General features: G+C 40.3%; 1 protein-coding gene across 3 annotated transcripts in view; it reads left to right on the plus strand.

Annotated features, from left to right (window-relative positions):
• Positions 1-18,907: 18,907 nt before the first annotated feature.
• The window catches only part of FGF13 (fibroblast growth factor 13), a 386,748-nt gene continuing 385,842 nt past the window's right edge, over positions 18,908-19,813 (plus strand). The window contains exon 1 of one of the 3 annotated variants that reach the window (XM_063431997.1): positions 18,908-19,224. The gene's annotated coding sequence lies outside the window, so the exon portion shown is untranslated. The remainder of the gene's footprint in view (positions 19,225-19,813) is intronic. The other 2 variants (XM_063431992.1, XM_063431999.1) reach the window with 2 other exon arrangements.

Below are 19,813 nucleotides of genomic sequence, written 5' to 3' on the forward strand. Positions count from 1 at the left end.
TGATGACAATTCTTTAAAAAAAAAAAAACTAGCTTTATAAATAATTATATCATAAACAGCACTCTTTCAAACACAAATGTATCATTCACACTACTATTCATACTAATCATAGGTACACTTTGATGTCTGGTCAATGTAGATCAGAACATACATCTACTGGAGGTGATATACTGGAAGTTCACAAAATAGGTCGGTCTATGATTTCTATTTGTTTCCTAGTTCATTGTTTTCTTGTGTCCTTTTAACTGTCTATACTCTTGTATGTAACCTACCACCCACACCATATGAGTGTATATCCAGTCAATGTCCATTTACAGGGAAGCACCATACCTTTTTTACTTTTTCTAGTTCTGATGACTACACAGTTTTATGCTACAGGTCTAGAGGCCACCAGTTGCATGAGATGTTTTGATGTGATATTAATGCCAATGTACAGTAACAATGGAGCATGGACATACAATCCAAGACATCTATCTGGAACTAAAGCCTAAATATCGTAGTTCCTCAAATAGCAGAGACTAGTCAACACGGTAAAGACCTTTTCACTAAAAGGAAGAGCATAGGAGTACAGGAATATTCAAACAACATATATAAAATTACTAATTTTGCTAGTTAAATGTTTACTTTTTGAATGTCACCCTCTTGACAAACCTACTATTTTACAGAGTTCAAAAGCTTGCAGAATCATCAATAATAATAACCAGCGGGTTTGCGAAAAATTAGAAAACTGGAAAAATTTTCAATGCATTGGAATACAAAAAAAAAGGTTTATTCCCATTGTATATTTTGTGTCAATTAAACAGCTATTTTATTCAGGAAAGTCCAATAATTCAGCACATTAAATTAAATATCCTCATTGTATCTTAGTATCAAAAACATATCTACCGTATATTTGCATTATAAAACTGCAAATGCAGTTACTGAATGGAATTCATGAAGTACAGAATAAATTCACCGCTTTCTTTTTATCTTCTGCATTAGACAACATTGTAACTCATAACAGCAACCACAACATGATCTGTCAGATAAAATGGATTTATGGAGATAGAGCCGGTATAACTACTATGTGATGCTTATAACTAAGAAGTTTTACCGGTCACAGCCTAAATATCTAGTCCCCAGTTTTCTTTTGTGCATCTGTACTATTTTTATTACGGAACACTGCGATTATATTATAGATTTGCATTTCCACTGTTGTTGCTCAAATAAGCTGGAATTAAATATAGGCCAAAACAGTTTATGATGGAGATGGAGAGATATAGAAAATATGACTCATACAGTCTACCGCAGAATAATGGTAATAAGAAATATAATTCAATCATTCTCAATACAAACCAAGAGTCAATTACACTGGTAGGTGCTTAAAGCCCCTGTTGTCTGAATCAGGGTTTAAGCTATTTCATTGCAGTGGTCTGCCTTGGAACACATTACATTATGCCGTAACCTGGATGATGTTACACGTTTTTCCAATAGAAATAATGAAATGCTCTTTTCTATGAACACAATTAGAGCGCAGTGTATGAGTATATTCCATACATTACTTCACATGCAACTAAGCATCGAAGTGAGATAATAGCAGCAAGCTGTCTAATATATATTTAAATCATATTTATAATGCGTTGAGGAAAGGCAGGCATGTGACTGGGGTGGTTGTGAAGGAGGATCATTTTTTGAAAGAGGACCAAGGAAGGAAAAGCATACTTCCCAACAGTTCAAATAGATACAATGGGACAGTTTCATTTTAGTCGTGTGAGTAAGACTGATAGAGTGTTTTTAACTCCTTAAAGACCGCGGACGTTTCCCCGCCGGCAATCGGTGTTGCTCCTGGTTTGGGAGGACTGCCTGACAGCCCAGACAGTTCCCCCTCTGCAAATTAGGCCCCTGCAGGCCATGTGATCGCTCTGATAGAGCGGTCACATGGCCACAATAGTTGTCCATGCATCTCCCTGCTTCTGAAAAGTAAAAAAAAAAAAAAATACGTTAATAAAAATGATATATTATTGAAAAAAAGAGATGCACTCTGCGGTCTTCGATAAGTGAAGTGGTATTTTATATACAGGTTTACATGTATCCGATCGACGTTTCAACCCGTTCGGGTCTTACTCAAGATCAATGTGTTACCCCAAATTCGATTTACAGAATGTCAGCATTGATTGTTTGCCAAGTCTTTTCATGACATTCAAAATGTTTTGTAAGCTTACAGTACACAGATTTATGGGCTATGGCCATACACTGGCATGATTTTCAACTTTTTTGGTATCACTATCCACTTAGTTTAGATATCTACATTTTGTGGCATGTTCACATATTTACTATACACCAGTTCACCTTCTCACTTAAGCATTTTATTAGGCTTGGCCATTATCGGATAGTAACACTGAAATGTAAAGTAATCCACTTAATTTCAAGTTACTGGAAAACAGAAGTATTACCCGGAAATACCATATATTGACATTGCAATCACACACCTGTATCTCACTCTGCTTGTAAGCCATATATAAATAGTATGTTTTTACCTCTGTTGGTAGATTCACCTGAGTAAGACCCGTCATGGGTCAAAACGCGTGGTGCTTATATTTTAACTACCTCTCTGTTTGTTGTGTTCTAATAAAGTGTATCTATACTTACTTATTTGGTTCCTGATCCTCAGTGCAGAAGGACAGTACTAAGGAAACCAGACATACTGCATCAACCTGAGAGCGTTAAAAATACCAACAGAGTTCAGAGCCGACCTTGAGGGCTCTTTAATTCGTGAGTGTCCTCTATACTTTCTATGCGGATACGACATTATACAGTCTATGCTCTGTTGCTTTTATATCTCCTTTCATAGATTTCATCTTACCTACCCGTATTGCTGTGATCTACAAAAATTGTGTGTGGCCTATCACCTTATTTTATTCCCCAGAATTTTTTATGTATAAGTGCAGGGATCCTCAAACTCCGGCCCCCCAGATGTTGCTGAACTACAACTCCCATGATTCTTTGAATTACATAGATAGCAAGGGAATCATGGGAGTTGTAGTTCAGCAACATCTGGGGGGCCAGAGTTTGAGGACCCCTGTATAAGTTTTTGCTGTGACATAACACTTGGGTGAATTTCTGCTGCACTGGTTTTTGTTTTTGTGGCACCAGTATATCTTTATTAGTTTTGTTGTTTCCATTAAGATTTCATTAATAATGCACATTTATTATTTAAAAAAAAACAAAACAAGAAAACCTTTGCTCCATGCACCCCTCACACTCTGCAACATATACACCTCACAAAAAGCACCTTTCACACACAGCACCCCTCACACACACAGCACCCCTCACACACACAGCACCCCTCACACACACAGCACCCCTCACACACACAGCACCCCTCTCACACACACAGAACCCTTCACATACACAGCACCCCTCACACACACAGAACCCTTCACACATCACCCCAACACACAGCACCTCTCTGTCACACACACACACAGCACCTCTCTGTCACACACACACACACACACACACAGCACCTCTCTCTCTCACACACACACAGCACATACCTGCATCTCTCTGCTCACTGATCCGCGGGGGAGCAGCTTCACAGCAAAGATAGCACAGACAGCAGCTCCCAGCCAGTAGAGACATCCTACAGCTCAGAGAAGAAAGGGATGGGGTAAAGGCTGCAGGGAACCATGGGGAAACTGAGACACATGGAGACACATGGAGACCACTGGGGACGCTGAGACACTTGGGGACACTTGGAGACACGGGGAAACAGGCACACATGGGGACACAGACAGTTGCACTCGACCATCACCCGTATAAATGCGGAAAAAACTAACTGACTTCTCTATAAACTGAAAGCCACCATATACCACTGCTCCGGTAAAGCCACTAAATACCTGTTAGCGAGACTCAGAACTAGACTGTCCCAAACTAAAATCTCCCATATCATAGACGATGGCAGGAAACACATTGATCCGCAGGCAATTAGTAACACATTTGCTAGATTTTACTCCAAATTATATAACCTGAAACATAATGATAGCATGACCCACCCCCAACCTTCGGACATAGACCAATACCTAGCAGACATCACACTACCTAAAGTATCAGAAGAACACATTTGGACCCTTCTGCAGCCGATCACCTTACAAGAAATTATACAAACCATTAACCAACTCCCTTCAGGGAGTTGGTTAAGTCTGGGGAAGTCTACTATTAGCACTGGATGCGGAAAAAGCGTTTGACCGCCTCGGCTGGACCTTCCTGAGGCAGGTTTTAGACAAATATGGGTTCCCCCCACAGGTAAACAGGCAACTATTTGCTTTGTACACTGCGCGGGTCACCCAGACAGGATTCTTATCTCCCGCCTTTAAAATCACAAATGGGACGAGACAGGGGTGTCCCCTGATCCCGCTCCTATATGTCCTCGCGTTGGAACCCTAACTGCACCTCATCCGACAAGACGAGGCAATACAGGGCATAACCCTGGGCAACAAACAGATTAAAATCAGTGCGTTTGCCGACGAAGTACTACTTTATATTGCCAATCCCACAACACCCCTTCCCACATTAATGCGGTTACTCCGCACCTATGGGCAGGTTTCATACTACTCGGTCAATACAACCAAAACACAAGCCCTGCCCATAGGTATTCCAACCCCCGCTCTACACACCCTGTCCTCCGCCTATGACTTCGAATGGAGAAGAGACTGCTGTAATGATATTGATGTTACAAAGTTTTGGAGTCCAGTAGCCAGATCAGCAATGTTTTCTGCCAGAGGTAGCCACTCGTTACCCAGGTGGTTGAGCCCCTGAGCCTTGAGTGGCCTTCTGGTCTTAAGCAGAGATGGGAGACTGGAACAGAGAGATGATAATCGTAGTGAGGCAAGCCGAGGTCAGTGGGAAGGAGAAGCAGCAAAGTCAAAACGGTCCAAAATCAGCAACAGGTAGGAGAAACAGGAACAAGCTTGATTAGAGAGTACAGGCACCACAATAATCTGGCAAAGGTACAGAGACAGGAAGTGGCTTTTATAGGCCAAGAACCAGACACATGACCAGACACAGCTGAAGAGACTTGTCACTGATACCAAATGCTGTAGAGTCAAGGTTACCAGATCTCAGGTTCATTTGCAAAAGGCAGGCTGGAGTACTGGTAAGGAAGAGGTTTAGCAGCATGTAAACCAGGGTTCGAAACCCAGCAGAGTCAGTTCCTCACAACTGCATACGCTACCTGGGACTAATGATCACCAAAAACCCCGCAAATCTTATGGCGGCGAACTGTGTCTCAGTTTGGAACAAATGCAGTCAGTCACTGAAACAATGGACACCGATGTACCTGTCCTGCACAGACCGTATCGTAGCATTAAAAATGTCCATACTACCCACGTTGTTGTACCTGCTCCACACTAACCCTCTCTGCCTCCCCTTTCATTTCAAAACGATCATTTCAAAATGATCCAGGCTGACATAGGCAGATTTGTCTGGGCAGGGGGTAAAGCCTGTGTACCACAAGCCCCTAAGAAATTGGGAGGTTTATCATTGCCCAATATGACAAACCTATTACCATGCAGCAGTACTAGCCACGGCTATACCACATATAACTTCTGGGACAAGGCCACAATGGGTGTCACTGGAAGCAGATTCAATGGGAAACCATGAGATCCCACACCTACTCTGGACTCCGACACAACTCAGGCCTAACCTAACCTTGTTTCCCCCCCAAGTCCAGCTCCTATTCCAGAACTGGGACAAATAGGTGCCAAGATCTGGAATAGCACCAACTGCCTCTCCCTGGCGACCCCCCTCAAAGCTTTACCCTACATGATACCCACGTTCAACCCAATCCCATGGCACCGCAAGGGTGCCACACACCTCTTTCACCTATTCAAGGCAACCACACTGCTAGACCACCCGGGCCTAAATCGAAAAATACGCTCACCCTCAGTCCTCACTATACTCGTTCTTACAACTGAAATCTTACTTGGCCACGGAAGGGAAAAGGTGCCCAGGCCCCGTTAGGGACATGGCTAAGGTTACTCCATGGGAACAAATGTGTATCACGGCAAAGCTCTTGCCACATTGTAAACCGATCTCCACGTGCCACGGCTCCATCTCTAACTATCACAATTTCTTCACTACTAAATATGCACAAGAATGGGAAAGAGATCTCCAATGCACAATACCACCTGCAACTTGGAATAATATTTTGTCTGACCCACTTAAACTATTAAGATCAACCTCCCACATAGAACAACACCGCAAAATTCTCTATTGGTGGTATTTAGTACCGACAAGGTTACATAAGATCTTCCCCACCACCTCCCCACTTTGCTGGAGATGCTGCAATGTGGAGGGCTCGATGTACCATATTTGGTGGAGCTGTCCACACCTTAACAAATACTGGACAGAAATCCACAACCTAATTCAAAACATTACATACAGTCCACTCCAATTCACCCCGAGATCTTGCCTAGTATTAGATCTCCCCAGGGAGATGCCCTTACATAAGAGAAAGATGGCACTTCATATCGCATTGACGGCACAACAATTAATTGCGAGAAGATGGAAATCTCCAACACTGCCCACCAGGGAAAACCTAGTTGAAGTACACAAACAAAGTATCTACGAGACTTCCTATAAGTCCCTCTTCCTCTCTTCTACACTTTACCGTAAAACATGGGAGCTCTGGCAAAAATGGAGGTCTGGTGTCGTATGTAATCTGTAAACCAAGGAGAGCGCGGGCTCCCTAACCGCACCCACCTACACCACCATTGTGGAGGGAAAAAGCGGGAAGTGACACCCTGCCACCCTAAGATACGTGCACAAAATACGCAAAGCTCTACCAAGGTAAATGTAATATGTGCTGCACTGTGTACTGGTTCAAACAATGTGATGCGACCCCCCGTTTTACCTTCTGTACCCACTCATTATGTTACATATAAGTGAATGACGCTACTTGGAACTGTCTCCCCTTTCTTTTCTGTACCCATCCCCCAATAAAATCGACAAAATAAAAATTGTCAAAAAAAAAAAAAGATCTCCCTGCATGGCCCTGTGCTCCCTCACTTGAAGGAGCATGGTGTGTACCAATATTAGGTACAAATTCTTTTTAGGACACCCTTGTGATCCCTGTACCTAAGATTATGGAGCTCTCTCACAAAACCAATAAAGAATGTAAGCAGGAATAAGGGGTGGGGACATACACACACCACTCAGACTCCCCTACATGCACTCAAATACAATTCAGTCACCACAGAGACAAATTCAGGCTCTCCCCATACAGCTGTCATCCTCCACCACAAACACACACAACACTCTCACAGAAAAACACTCAGTTAACACATACACACCACTCACAGAAACAGAGCCCAGGGCTCTGGCAATTTATTCTCCCATCCTTGAGGATTACCTTGAGGCCATGGGGGATATCCTGATCCCTGGTGGTCCGGTGGGAGATGCAGCTTGTCTGCACCTAAAAAAAGGTTACTGTTAAGATGAATCATAAAACTAACATAGCAAGGATGTCAAGGATTCAGTTTAGCACATGACACTATCCTTACTATCCCCCTAGATAAGTTTAGGAACTATGAATGGCTGCATGCCTATATCATGCTTGTTGCATAAACTTTTTCATGCCGTTAGTTAATAGTTGTCAATATTTGATTGGTAGTTAATGATACTCCCCCTAGGCCTCCCCTTATAGCGCTTTGTCTTATAAGCGTTGTTCTGTTTAATAAATATCAAACATATTCTGAATCAGAATCCTTTGTATGTTCTCCCATTGAGTGTCTCTGAGATCTCATGGTGTAGAATGGTCTGAATAGAACTATAAAGACATGGCAGTGATTTCTGGTGATTAGCAAAGACAGATGTTCCAGATTTGATGGCTTTGGTCCATGATTTTGGGGACTTTGAACTGTGAGTGCAGATCTATCTATCTTGCTTTTTTGTGATATACAAAAACAAAATAGCAAAAAGTAGTGTGGTGCACCGTAATCTCAAGGTTACAAATCAAATCTGTGAATGCACCAATGCAATCAATATGCTTACACACACCAAGGATCTTCAGAGTCCAAGTACAAGTATATAGTGATCCAAATGTAAAATGTATCTTCTTGAATTGTCATCACTTCAAAAACATAAAAAATAAACAATATAGTATAAGATCACACACGAAAACAATAAAATAAAAGATAATATTGCAGTTGTTATTGTTATTGTGTTCCACAGGTACATAATGTGCTTCCCTGTATACTTGCTAAAATACTGAACCCTAGTTGGAACACAAGGGGTGGAGAATTCTCTTTGGGAGGTAACAATGGCCTAACACCATAGCCCAAACCTCACGCCAAGACAATACACTCCTCCCATGTCTGTTGAGACACCAGACGGATATATAACAGTTAGCATTCCTTTTCTGTATTACCAGATTGTCCAGTCAATTTATTAGGCAGATATCTAATGTTATTACATTAGTTCCATCTAATGGTGTTTGTTTCATCTTCTTTGTAAAATTATAAAATACTGCTATGTAGGTGCTACATAATGTCTGATGAAGATATTATTAGATGGCAACGTGTATTTGTTGTTTATGTCCCAGAACTTTTCTTTTTATAATTTTTTATGCAGTCCTGTAATTAATGTTTATATTAACATCTCAAATAGTTCTATCACTGTTGGGGAAAATAGTCACTGCATATTTGAAAGCTGTGTCTGCAGTCGAGATTGAAAATGTGCAATGATTCTTTAACTATAAATTCTGTCATTGTTGATAAATTAATTTGTTTAAACTCAGGTATAAATCAAAATCTATAATTTTGTAAAATACCTGTAGAAGTTCTTTATGTTATGTTGCGTTGCAATTTCTGTTGATAACTCCTTTAAGCCATTAACTAAAGTGCTCATTATCCAGATTTCATCATCTACTATAGGAATAATATTTTCACATCTTTGAAGTCAAATTCTTTGTGATATGATAACGGATTATGTTACCATGGTAAAGATTGTTGTTCTCAGAATTTTTTTTTTTTTTTGCAGTGCATAAAAACAGTACATGTAGACGTGAAGTGCCCCAAAAGCATTCTTCAAGCATTTCCCTCGCGCAACATGCGGGGCATGTGAACATCAGGCACATTTTTACAACATTATAAGCAGTTTCAACATTATGCTTAGAGTAACAGTTGAGTAAGTTCTGGTGCGTAATAGGCTTCCCAGTCTAGTGTGCATGTCTGGTATGTGCTGTGTCTTAGGTATGGCTGTGGGCTTCTAGACTACTCCGTGGGTCAGTGAGCTGGCTGCATGTATCTATTGTCACTATTATGCTTTGTAAATCTCGTCGGCCATCAGTGGATATACTTAGCTGTGAGGTTATAACCGTCTGTGTCCCTATTTGTTTTCTACATCGTTCCGTGATTGCTTAACCCCTTAAGGACCAAACTTCTGGAATAAAATGGAATCATGACATGTCACACACGTCATGTGTCCTTAAGGGGTTAAGGCAGACAGGGGAAGAATACAGTTGTTTTAGGTTATATTGTGTTGGATTATAAAATTAGGTTAAACAAAGCACTTGCCTTGAAGCATTTCAGGTAAACACAAAGAGAGATATATAAATTTCAGGGTGTGAGTAGGAGGTGTGGCTAGGGGCTGTGCTATTCTGAGTACATTCTAGTAACGGATTAATAATACATAACGCAACTAAACGTAATATAAACCATTTATAAAGTATTCTATAGTTACAAACTGATTTTACACATTCCATTTTTGTGACTGTAGAATCGAGAAAGATTTCCATAGTGATTTAAGTTTAATGTTAGCTTCAGTACTATCCTGGATTAAGTGAAAGTTTTAATTAATAATGTTAGCATTTTGTTTTCTTATTAATAATTGTACATTGGTTGCAAAACAAATATTTGAAAATGAACCACTTGACTCCCTTTGTCAGTCTTGTAAGTTTATCTATCTGAAATGGTTGTTGACAACATGTGGATTATTATGCTAACAAGGGTTATTGGGAAAGAATGTTCAAATATTACTGGAAAAGTGTACATGATGTTGAAATCTGTATTACCGCAGATTGAGAGTTAACAGGCTAAAGTAGGCGTTAATCGCTAACAGAACAGAAACGTTAAACTGTTTGTTTTGTGAAGGACAAAAAGTTCCCTCATTGCCATTATTACTCTTCCTCCCTCATAGATAAGAACTGAGCAAGTGAGTTATTAGTGCACAGTTTTTTTCCCTTTCATACAAAGGGATGGACAGGATCCTCAGAATATTAGAGTTTAAGTAAAATTAATATTTTTATTGTTAGGCTTTAACGTAGCGAATGAGTACTCTAAAACGTAGACACGTGCAATTCGTTTTGGTCCAAACGGGAATTCTGACGAATTTCGGGCAATTCGGACATTCGGATGCTTCCAAATGTCCGTAGTGCCGAATTTCGGAAGTGCTGAACTGAACCGAATGGCCGAAGTGCTTTGGATTTCTGAAAAGTGGCAAAAAGAGAGGGAGGGAAAATTATGTGAATGCTGACAGGGTTAGGATAAGGTTAAGTTAGGGTTAGGGTGAGGGTAGTGTTAGTGTTAGTGTTAGAGTAGGGATAGGGTTAGGTGAGGGTTAGGGCAGGGTAGGGGTAGGGTTGGGTTAGGGTTAGAGTAGTGTTAGGGGTAGGGTTAGAGTAGGGTTGCTTTAGGGTTAGGGTAGGGTAGTCCCAAATTTAGGAAGTGCTGAACCGAACCGAATTGCCGAAGTCCCGAATTGCCGAAGTTGGCCTTTATCGGTCGCATACTGATGACCCTATTCCCACTTACAGCCCCCTACTGATTTATGTTTAGTATGGCTAGGTCTAGTGATTCTTTCAGAATAAAAAGAGGTATTGAAATTGTTAAACTCTGTTACGATGAATCATAAGACTAAAAACCTTGTACATTGCAAGGACGTCAGGTACTTAGTTTTACACATGACCCTGCCCTTACACACCCCCGTTATCAGAGACTCCTCCTACTAATGCCTCCTAGATAAGTTTAGGATCTATGAATGGCTGCATGCTTAAATCGTGCTCTTTAAACAAACCTTTTCATGATGTTAGTTAATAGTTGTCAATATTTGATTTATAATTAAGGATACTCCTTGACCTCCCCTTATTGTACTTTATCTTATAAGCCTTGTTCATTTTCTGAATCAGACTCCTTTGTATGTACTACCATTGAGTGTCTCCAAGATCTCATGGTGTGGTGCGGTCTGGATAGAACTATAAGGCCATGGTAGGGAATTCAGATGATCACAAAAGGACAGATATTCTAACAGCACCCCTTGTGGGTGCAGACAACTAATTATGGCCGGTGCAGGGAAATGTAATAGAGCATTGCAATGGTAATGCTCTGAAACAGTGCAGAGGAGAGTAAAAAATGGTTCGCAAGAGAATACTGAGAACGGGCAGCAGCTAAAATAGCCTGCCCTTCGGTCGGTCCCCGCTCAGTTCTCAAGCTGTTTTTTGCTCATCTTGTGCCATTACAGAGAGAACTTCTCTGAAACATATCAGACTGGTCCCACCCATACGGGCAGTCCAGATCCGAAATGCCAGCAAGTTCCCTCTGCACGAGAGACACAGCAACCCCAGACGATCGTTTCAGCCTTGTTAGGCATCATCAGTGAGGCATAGCTGATATCTCCCTAGGCACCGTGAGCAAGGGGTCCATGTCTGGATTATCCCTTTAAACTTGTGGAGAGTAAAAAATGGGTCGCAAGAGAATACTGAGAACGGGCAGCAGCTGAAATAGCCTGCCCTTCGGTTGGTCCCCGCTCAGTTCTCAAGCTGTTTTTGCAGAGGAGAGAGAGCAAGTGCACTTCTGCATTCTGTGCCAGAAGTGCCAAGGAAATCTCACACACAGGAGGACAATGGGCTACATGCCGCCCCAAGGCGGTGGACTCAGTGACCTTGTGGCATACCTGGCCATGTGCACTGTAGTTGTTATGGTGCTCTGGGTCATTGGCGGAGAGGGCCTTCATTAAGGCAGCTTTCAGGTAGAAGGAGAGTGTCCAAGAGATCGTAGGTAGGAAAACAGGCCATTAGGAAACAGTTTGTCTCCTGGAACCTGAGCAAAGTAGTTTTTAAGGTGTTTGCAGTGTTCTTTTTTAAGGTTCTGTTGAATGTGTCCACATTAACTGTTAATCCTACAACCAAACATCAGACAGATTATTCCTTTATAGACATTCATCAAGACAGACTAATTCATGGAACACAGCACTGTTGATAATAAAGTTCATAAGCAAGTCTAAATCGATGAAAGAACGCTTCCAAAACAAAAGACAAACTTATTTATATTAGGCAACAGGAGATGACAGGACATATACATTTATGGAGTACTTATTAAAGAACAAAACAATCAGAGAAAAAAAGGCCTTATGTGTTCATTTGTTCTTCATGTATATTGACATATGACTTGTGTTTTATCCCTTGTCTCCTTGGTGATCATTCATATCTTATGACTATTAAACAGGAGAGACTGGACTTGTGTTTTTATATATATATATATATATATATCTCCCTCTATATTGGGCAAGTGCAAGAGAAATTACTAATTTTAAAGAGCTGTCTTTTTAATGGAAACAACAAGCAAGAGGTGACAACGTTTCAGCCTACATTTCCTTGTGTGTTAGCAATGCTATAGTCCCTCCCGTACATTGTAAAATCACCAGGGAAGGTATGATTTAGCAGTAAACATAATTTTCTAAAACTTGGATGCAGTGCTGCGTCTATTGACCTGCAGAATAATTTTATTCATGTCTTTCAATTTTTGCTGTTGAAGTACATTAATTATATTTCTCATGCTGGGCATGGGCTTGTGGGATATGCACAGTGCAGTCAATGAATAAGATGGGAGACCAGGCTTGGCTGAGAAATTCCAAATTATTATTTTTTCTTTACAGAAAAAGCAGATTTACAGATTGCTTCTGAATATCCTTATATACATGTTAAGAGGAAATATTTAAATCTCTTATCTCCTCAGCTTTCCTCATTTTCAATTTTTTTGTACCACAAGATAAGATAAGATAATTATTGCAGAATAACAGAGTGCCAAGTCTTGGATGACACATTTTCAATTTTAAAAATTATTGATCAGCAGTATCATTGAGAGCAAGAGATAGAACAGTGGATTCTGCTACGTGAGCCCACATATATACTATGTAATCATAACAAAACAAAAATGGTTCTCCAGTTAAGTCACAGACAATCAAGCCAATTAAATCTATTAGAGAAGAAAAAAATATGGTGAGGTCACTCTGGGAGAGCAGTTGTTCTGACATTATCCCGTGTCTTTTCATCATAATTGAGTTTAACAAAATAACTCACTTCCATGGTTTGATCACTGATCTTTGGCCGTCCAAACAGAAGAAGAGGGCAGGCATTATGTAATACCTACATGTGCTTATCGAATATCTACTAATGAGGATAGTATTTGTAACACCACAATATGATCAATTTTGCAACTGTTATCCAGTAGTACAATTTATGATGCAACATAAATCAATTACAGTGTGTCTGGGTGCTGTAGGTCTTGTAGGTATAAGATAATACTTTTAGAACACAGAGAAGGGTAAATAATGTCTGTATTATGTTCTTAAGCTTCTATGCTACATGTTCATTGAATTACTTGAAATATTAAATTTAGGCCTTCACAAGGAACTGTGCTGACATGAGGAGTTTGTCTCTGTGTAGATTTTATTAAACTGATGATTTGCTAATTTTGAATGTTTGGGGATGGTTTTATGTCTCATGTGGCTCCCTAACGAAAGGAAGCCTTCTACCTGTTTTTTAATTAACTGCAACTTTCACTGGTATTATATATTTACACACTCAGTGAATAAGCATTTTATTTTTCCATTTTTTTAAAATGAATCTACTAAACACCTTAAGGACGCATGATGAATGTTTTCTGTCATGGATGTACTTCCCTTAAGGCCCCATGGGGCTCCCCTCTGTCAACTGGGGCCAGAATGAATTTCCCCATTCTGATGGATGAACGGTTTGAGCACTGCATGCAGCCCTTTAAATGGGGATTAAGTCCCCCATTGCTGCAACTTAGTGTGATTAAGGTTAAATTTATGGTCACAGCAGGAAGACCCAAGTATAAATAAATACCTGGGGTTCCCCTCTGTCAGCTGGGGACACATTTAGTGGCCCCAGACTGAACTATGCGCTGTATGCACTACTTCAGTGATGGCTAACCTTGACACCATAAATTTGTTTCTGGACTGCATTTCCCATCATGCTCAGCTAGCTTTTAGATTCTAAAAGCTAGTTGAGCATCATGTGAAATGTAGTCCTTAAACAATTTATGGTGTCAAGGTTAGCCATCACTGCACTTCTTAAAGGTTGTGCTACTTACAACCCTGGAGATCCTGTAGCCGATATCATTTTGAGCAAGACCCTCAGGGTCTTCCTGCATGCACCCATGCCAATGCTTAGCATTGGCAGCTACCCAGCACTGATTACAGTGTAACTGGCATGCTAGATCCCCCACTCATGATTAAAAACATCCAGTAGATGGCAGCCATAGACCCTTTTAGGCCAGGAATACTGATATTAACAGAGGGAAACCTTTAGGACTACATTTAGGACTAGGATTAGATTAGGTTTAAGATTAGGGTTCAGATTAAGATTAGGACCAGATAGGGAACTCAGTTGCAGCATAACAACACTCCCATACAATCACGAACCTCAGGGACACCTGGAGGTGAGAACAGGGCTCAGAAAGGTCAGTGGCCTTCAATAAGAACAAGGGTACCAGGCAGTAGAGACTAAAAGGTATAAGAAAAGAGGTGAAGTCAGGCAGCCCAAAAGCCAGGACAGGCAGCGAGAAAGTTTCATCAGGAGGAAAGCCAGAATCAGAAACCAGGAAATCAATCGGAAGAGAGGCAGGTCAGGAAAAAGGAAAATCACAAGGTATCTGGACTCAGGAACAGGGAGCTTAGCAGAATTCATAAATAGCTTGCAAATGTTGGGCAAAAACAGTCAAGAAAAATAGTCACACTAGGCATAGTTCTTCCATGAAGAAAGAGTACATTGAACAGTTGGCACAGCCTTTGCGGAGAGAGGACTGGTGGGCATATGACACTTACTGTACCCTGTACTCTACTGTTATAGTAGGTTTCGATTTATCTTATCATTCTTTCTGTTTGCACAATAACGCAACGTGCTCATGTCTGTGCTCTTTTCAAATCGTCCCATCAGTGCTTACCACAGCTCACCCTTTTCTATACCTCTGAAACACTTGACAGGGGGGTCAACACATTTAGCAAATAAGTGTATTATCCACCACAACCTTTTTGTAAATGTGAATACAGCATTCAACCTTAAATGTATATCCAAAATGTAGATTCAAAGATGCCGTGGTGAGGTAAAAAATGGGTACACCTAAAACATATTATAAATTCTGCATTCCACGAAGTTTTCAACAAAGGAGCCAGAATGTCTCCAGGCACCATCACCACTTCACTGAGAAGAAATCGATATGGTGCCCAGAGTGTTCCTCTAAGGAGGTTTGCATTTATGCAACATTTGGCACATGTCTCATCTCTGTTTAATATACAAAAATATATTTTGCTTTTTCCATACTGAAAATACTACAACTAATCTCACTTAGCATCTAGTATTCTTATTTTTTTGCTTAATTAATATCTGCTTTTCTCCCTATTACAGGCCATATTTTTTGTACATTGCACAGAAACCTCTGGTGAGGTCTAACCTTACCTTGTTAGGTCTGTGGGTCATCGTGTTTCATTTGTATACTAACCAATGTTGAATTCTGAGTGGAAGGCTGGAGAGATATGATAGCATTCAGCTGGATAATAGGAATGACGTAGTCTCTCTTTCTCTCTCTCTCTCCACTGAACCTGAAATGATGTGCAGGCAGATGTGGATGCACTTCTGATCTCTGCTAGTGCTTTATAATCTACCAGCACACCAGCTCTTCAGGATTTTTTTTTTATTTTTTTTTTATCGTTTCAAGCAGATCTGTTAAAAGTAATGTAATCTTTTAAGGCACATATCCTTATTTCTGTTAATTGTAAAAGAATAATATAATGCAATTCAGAAACTGCAGGTCATAGCTACTAGAAGTGGGGATTTTTTACTCAATTCTATGAGATAATAAATTGCACAGAGATGTCGATGTGATCAAATAGTTCATTATTGAAATTCACCTATATTCTAATGTGACCATCTAAATTACTCAAACAACCATTGGAAACAATTCCTAAAAAAGGCTGTTTATTGAGATTGAGGACAAACATATTGTTCCAGATTTTTTTTAAAGATACTTTGTTCTATTAGAAACATACAAGTGAAGAATTTTTATTTAACTTTTTGAAAGAAAATCATACTTTCCATGCCACATCAGAGCTAGATAGAGCTCCAGCTCTAATTGGACCCCCCTTGAGTCGACAGGGGGGTCAGAAGATCTCCATGCACTGCCCTTTAAAAATGACTCTGATTTGTGGTTTCAGCACTCTGTGAGGTAGTCAGAGTACCAGATCGGAAGGCATGCTGCCGCACAGGGAGTCCGTTAGACCATTTGAGAATCTACCAAACCACCAGGGAATGCACCGGACCACCAGGGAATGTATTTGTTCCTCCCTTTCTGGCCATGAGATAAGCAGAGAGGGGGGGATATTCTACTGGAAAAACAAAAGCATCACAGTGTAGGGAGACTGTGTTAAATATATCCTCCCCACATACTGTCACCCCCTACGCACACACAGCCATCATACATTGGCATCCCACTCTCCCTGCAACTGTCACTCACCCCCCAACCTTGTCACACTCACCATGTATAACCATGTTAGAATCATTTGCCCTCACTATCACACTCACCCCCTGACACTGTCACACTGACCAATGAGCCTGGTTATACTCACCACCCATGTCATCCTGCCAAACTAACCCTGTTACATTTGCCCCTCAACTTTGTCACACTCATCACCCTTCCCCCTGCCACACACACTATCACCCTCACCCTCCTCCCAGTCACACCTAACCCCTCACCCTGTCACACTCACCCCTTCATCCTGACAAAGTCATCCCTCTACTCACCCAATCACATTTACTCTCCCACACACGAAGCACAGCCTGACCATAAACACAACACACAGGTACACAATGCCAGAAACACAAACACATTCTTTTAGAAATGCATATACACAATCAGGCACATACATAGGTACATAATGCTATATACACAGACACACTGAGCCCCCCATACAGCTTTCAGCCTCCTCCCCAGGCATTCTTAACCTGGCTCTGGTGCCACTGAGCAGTGGCTGTTCAGGCAGTGTGATTTATTCTTTTAGCTCTGCTGCAGCCAAGCAGCAAGGCTGCCTTGGTGGGGCATTCAGAGCTGGCTGCTTGAGGTTTGCACCTCTAGCGGGTGCATACCTCAATAATGGCTCCTTTGCAATCTGGAGCTTTATAGTGAGGCAGAGCATAAGCGCTAGATGTTCCCAGCTTGTTCTCAGACTTGCTTAGTGTTGAACTGTGAGGGAGCGACTGCTGAGGTCTGCATCCACCAGTAGTACAAACCACACCATCCCCTGCTGGACTAACAGGAATTCAGGACCCCCTCTACCGCTAGGCCAGTAGGCAGAGTTAACCTCTGCTGGACCATCAAGGAGTATGATGTTATACAGAGCCCAACCACACATATTACATATATGACATACAGCCAGCACGCACACATCACATACAGCCACACAACACACACATTACATACAGCTTGTATTTGTAAGCTGATTTTATGTTAATAGTTATCATAAAATATGGGTGTCAGATATTTAGACAGGGGCTGCGTGGTGTGTAATTTCAGATAGATACATCTCTAAATCATACATATGATTTTTCTAGGTTTTTTTTTTAGAGTTTTGGACTCCATTAGCTTGCACTATCTGCCAAGATCATATTGCAATCATTGTACATATCACCAACAGGAAGATTTGCTGTTTAAAGTTCTGCCTAGTGGCTGATGAGACTATACGACTTGTCAAGGGAAAATAAATTCACGTTATTCTCTGCATACATGAGAACAAACACTCCAAGCACCATAACCACTACAGCACATTTCTGTAGTTTAGTTTATTAGAATTTAAGTTTGAGACTAGGACTTTGCAATTTAAATTCTGAATATTGTCATGTCCAATATTAATAAAATACTATTTATTTACCAACCCAATGGCATTTATTTAGCAGAAAGGCACAATCTATGTTTGACACAAGTAAACACCCATATATAACAAGTGTTAGTAAACTCAATCTCACGTCACCAGTCGGGTCGTATTGCTTTCCAGCTGTAGAAATCAGAACCCGTTGGCTCATCCAGTGAATCCTCTCTCTAATTTTCTTTTTATGGAAACTGCAGAAAAACCACACAGCCCATCCTATTCTCAGGGATAAATTCCATACTCACATCTTACCCTCCTACTCCAGAAATCAATACTGTAAAATTTGGAATAGGATAGTAAAAAAAAAAAGAAAGGAACAAAGGAGGAACGCAAAATCAGAAAAGACAAAAAAAAAAAGGAAAGAAAAACAACCACCACCACAACAATAAATAGCAAGAATCGTTGCTCTGATAAACACACAATCCCCCCCCAAAATAATAAAATATGTTTTTGAATTTAGTTTTTCTGCTGTTACACATTAGTATCTTGTTTTATTCACCCGTGCCAAATCTGTCAAAGGAAATAAGCAAACATGTAACTCAACAAGTCTAGTTAATGTGAGGTCCCAAATAAAACCGTTTCTGTCTACATATTAAAGCGAGAGACATCTTTTCTGTATGTTAACTTAACCCGATGGAGTCTTAGTTCTGTAAGACGATCTAGACACAGCTGTCTTCTGCACTTACTTAGAGCAACTTGGAGAGAAAAGAACCGGTCAGAGGAATTTTGTTTCTCTAAAAATAGAAGCAATATACAGCTTGTGACTTGCCACTTTTCACATTACTCTCGTATGAACTGCATTCAGCTGATGACCCCTGTAATTGCTCCTGACATCCATTTCATATTTGATCAACTTTTTTTTTTTTTTTTTTAAACAATATTATTAGCAACACGACAATTTACGTTGTACTAAGGGACAAGTCGCAAGTAAACTCTCATCTTTAAAGCAATTTGAGTGGATCTCTATAACAGGTTCAAGTTTGACGTATTATTTAGGAATACTGACAGGACATCACTTGTCAAGCAAAGGTAGGTTGATATGTTATCTTTCAATTCCTGTAGACAGGCGAATCAATCAGACGCTCAAACAGCAATGGGCATTATCAATGATGTATCTTTTTTTTTGTTTTTTTTTTACTTTCATAAAGCTAACATTTGGATCTGAAATCGCAGTAACTAAAAATAAAAATACCAAGTTTAATTAGAATTGCGCTATATGGTACATTAACGTCACAATTCTATTTTTAATTCTCTATGAGTTTTCCACATAAATAACCTGTTTAATTTCTTAGTGTTCTTTGTGTAGCAAATTGGAATTCAATTCTAATTTGCGATAGGCCTTCTGCATATCTATAAGACGAGATGACCGTACTTTTTCCGCAACGTTACAAACAGATTGCTGGAAATAGCTCTGTCTGGGTTGCGGCTATCCCTTACAGTCTATAATATGATAGTCACCATTTTATGCCTTGAAGGACCTTTACATATGATTTAGCTCTTTTTTTTTTTTGTTTTTGCTTTGTTTTCTTGACTTTTTTCCTTAGTCTTTTAGAGGTAAATTATATGTGATCTGACCAGAAAAGCGTTAGATGCGTTATCTCTTTGGCAGCTACCAAGT

Source organism: Pelobates fuscus, chromosome 9 (assembly GCF_036172605.1).
Source record: "Pelobates fuscus isolate aPelFus1 chromosome 9, aPelFus1.pri, whole genome shotgun sequence".
Classification (NCBI taxonomy): Eukaryota; Metazoa; Chordata; class Amphibia; order Anura; family Pelobatidae; genus Pelobates; species Pelobates fuscus.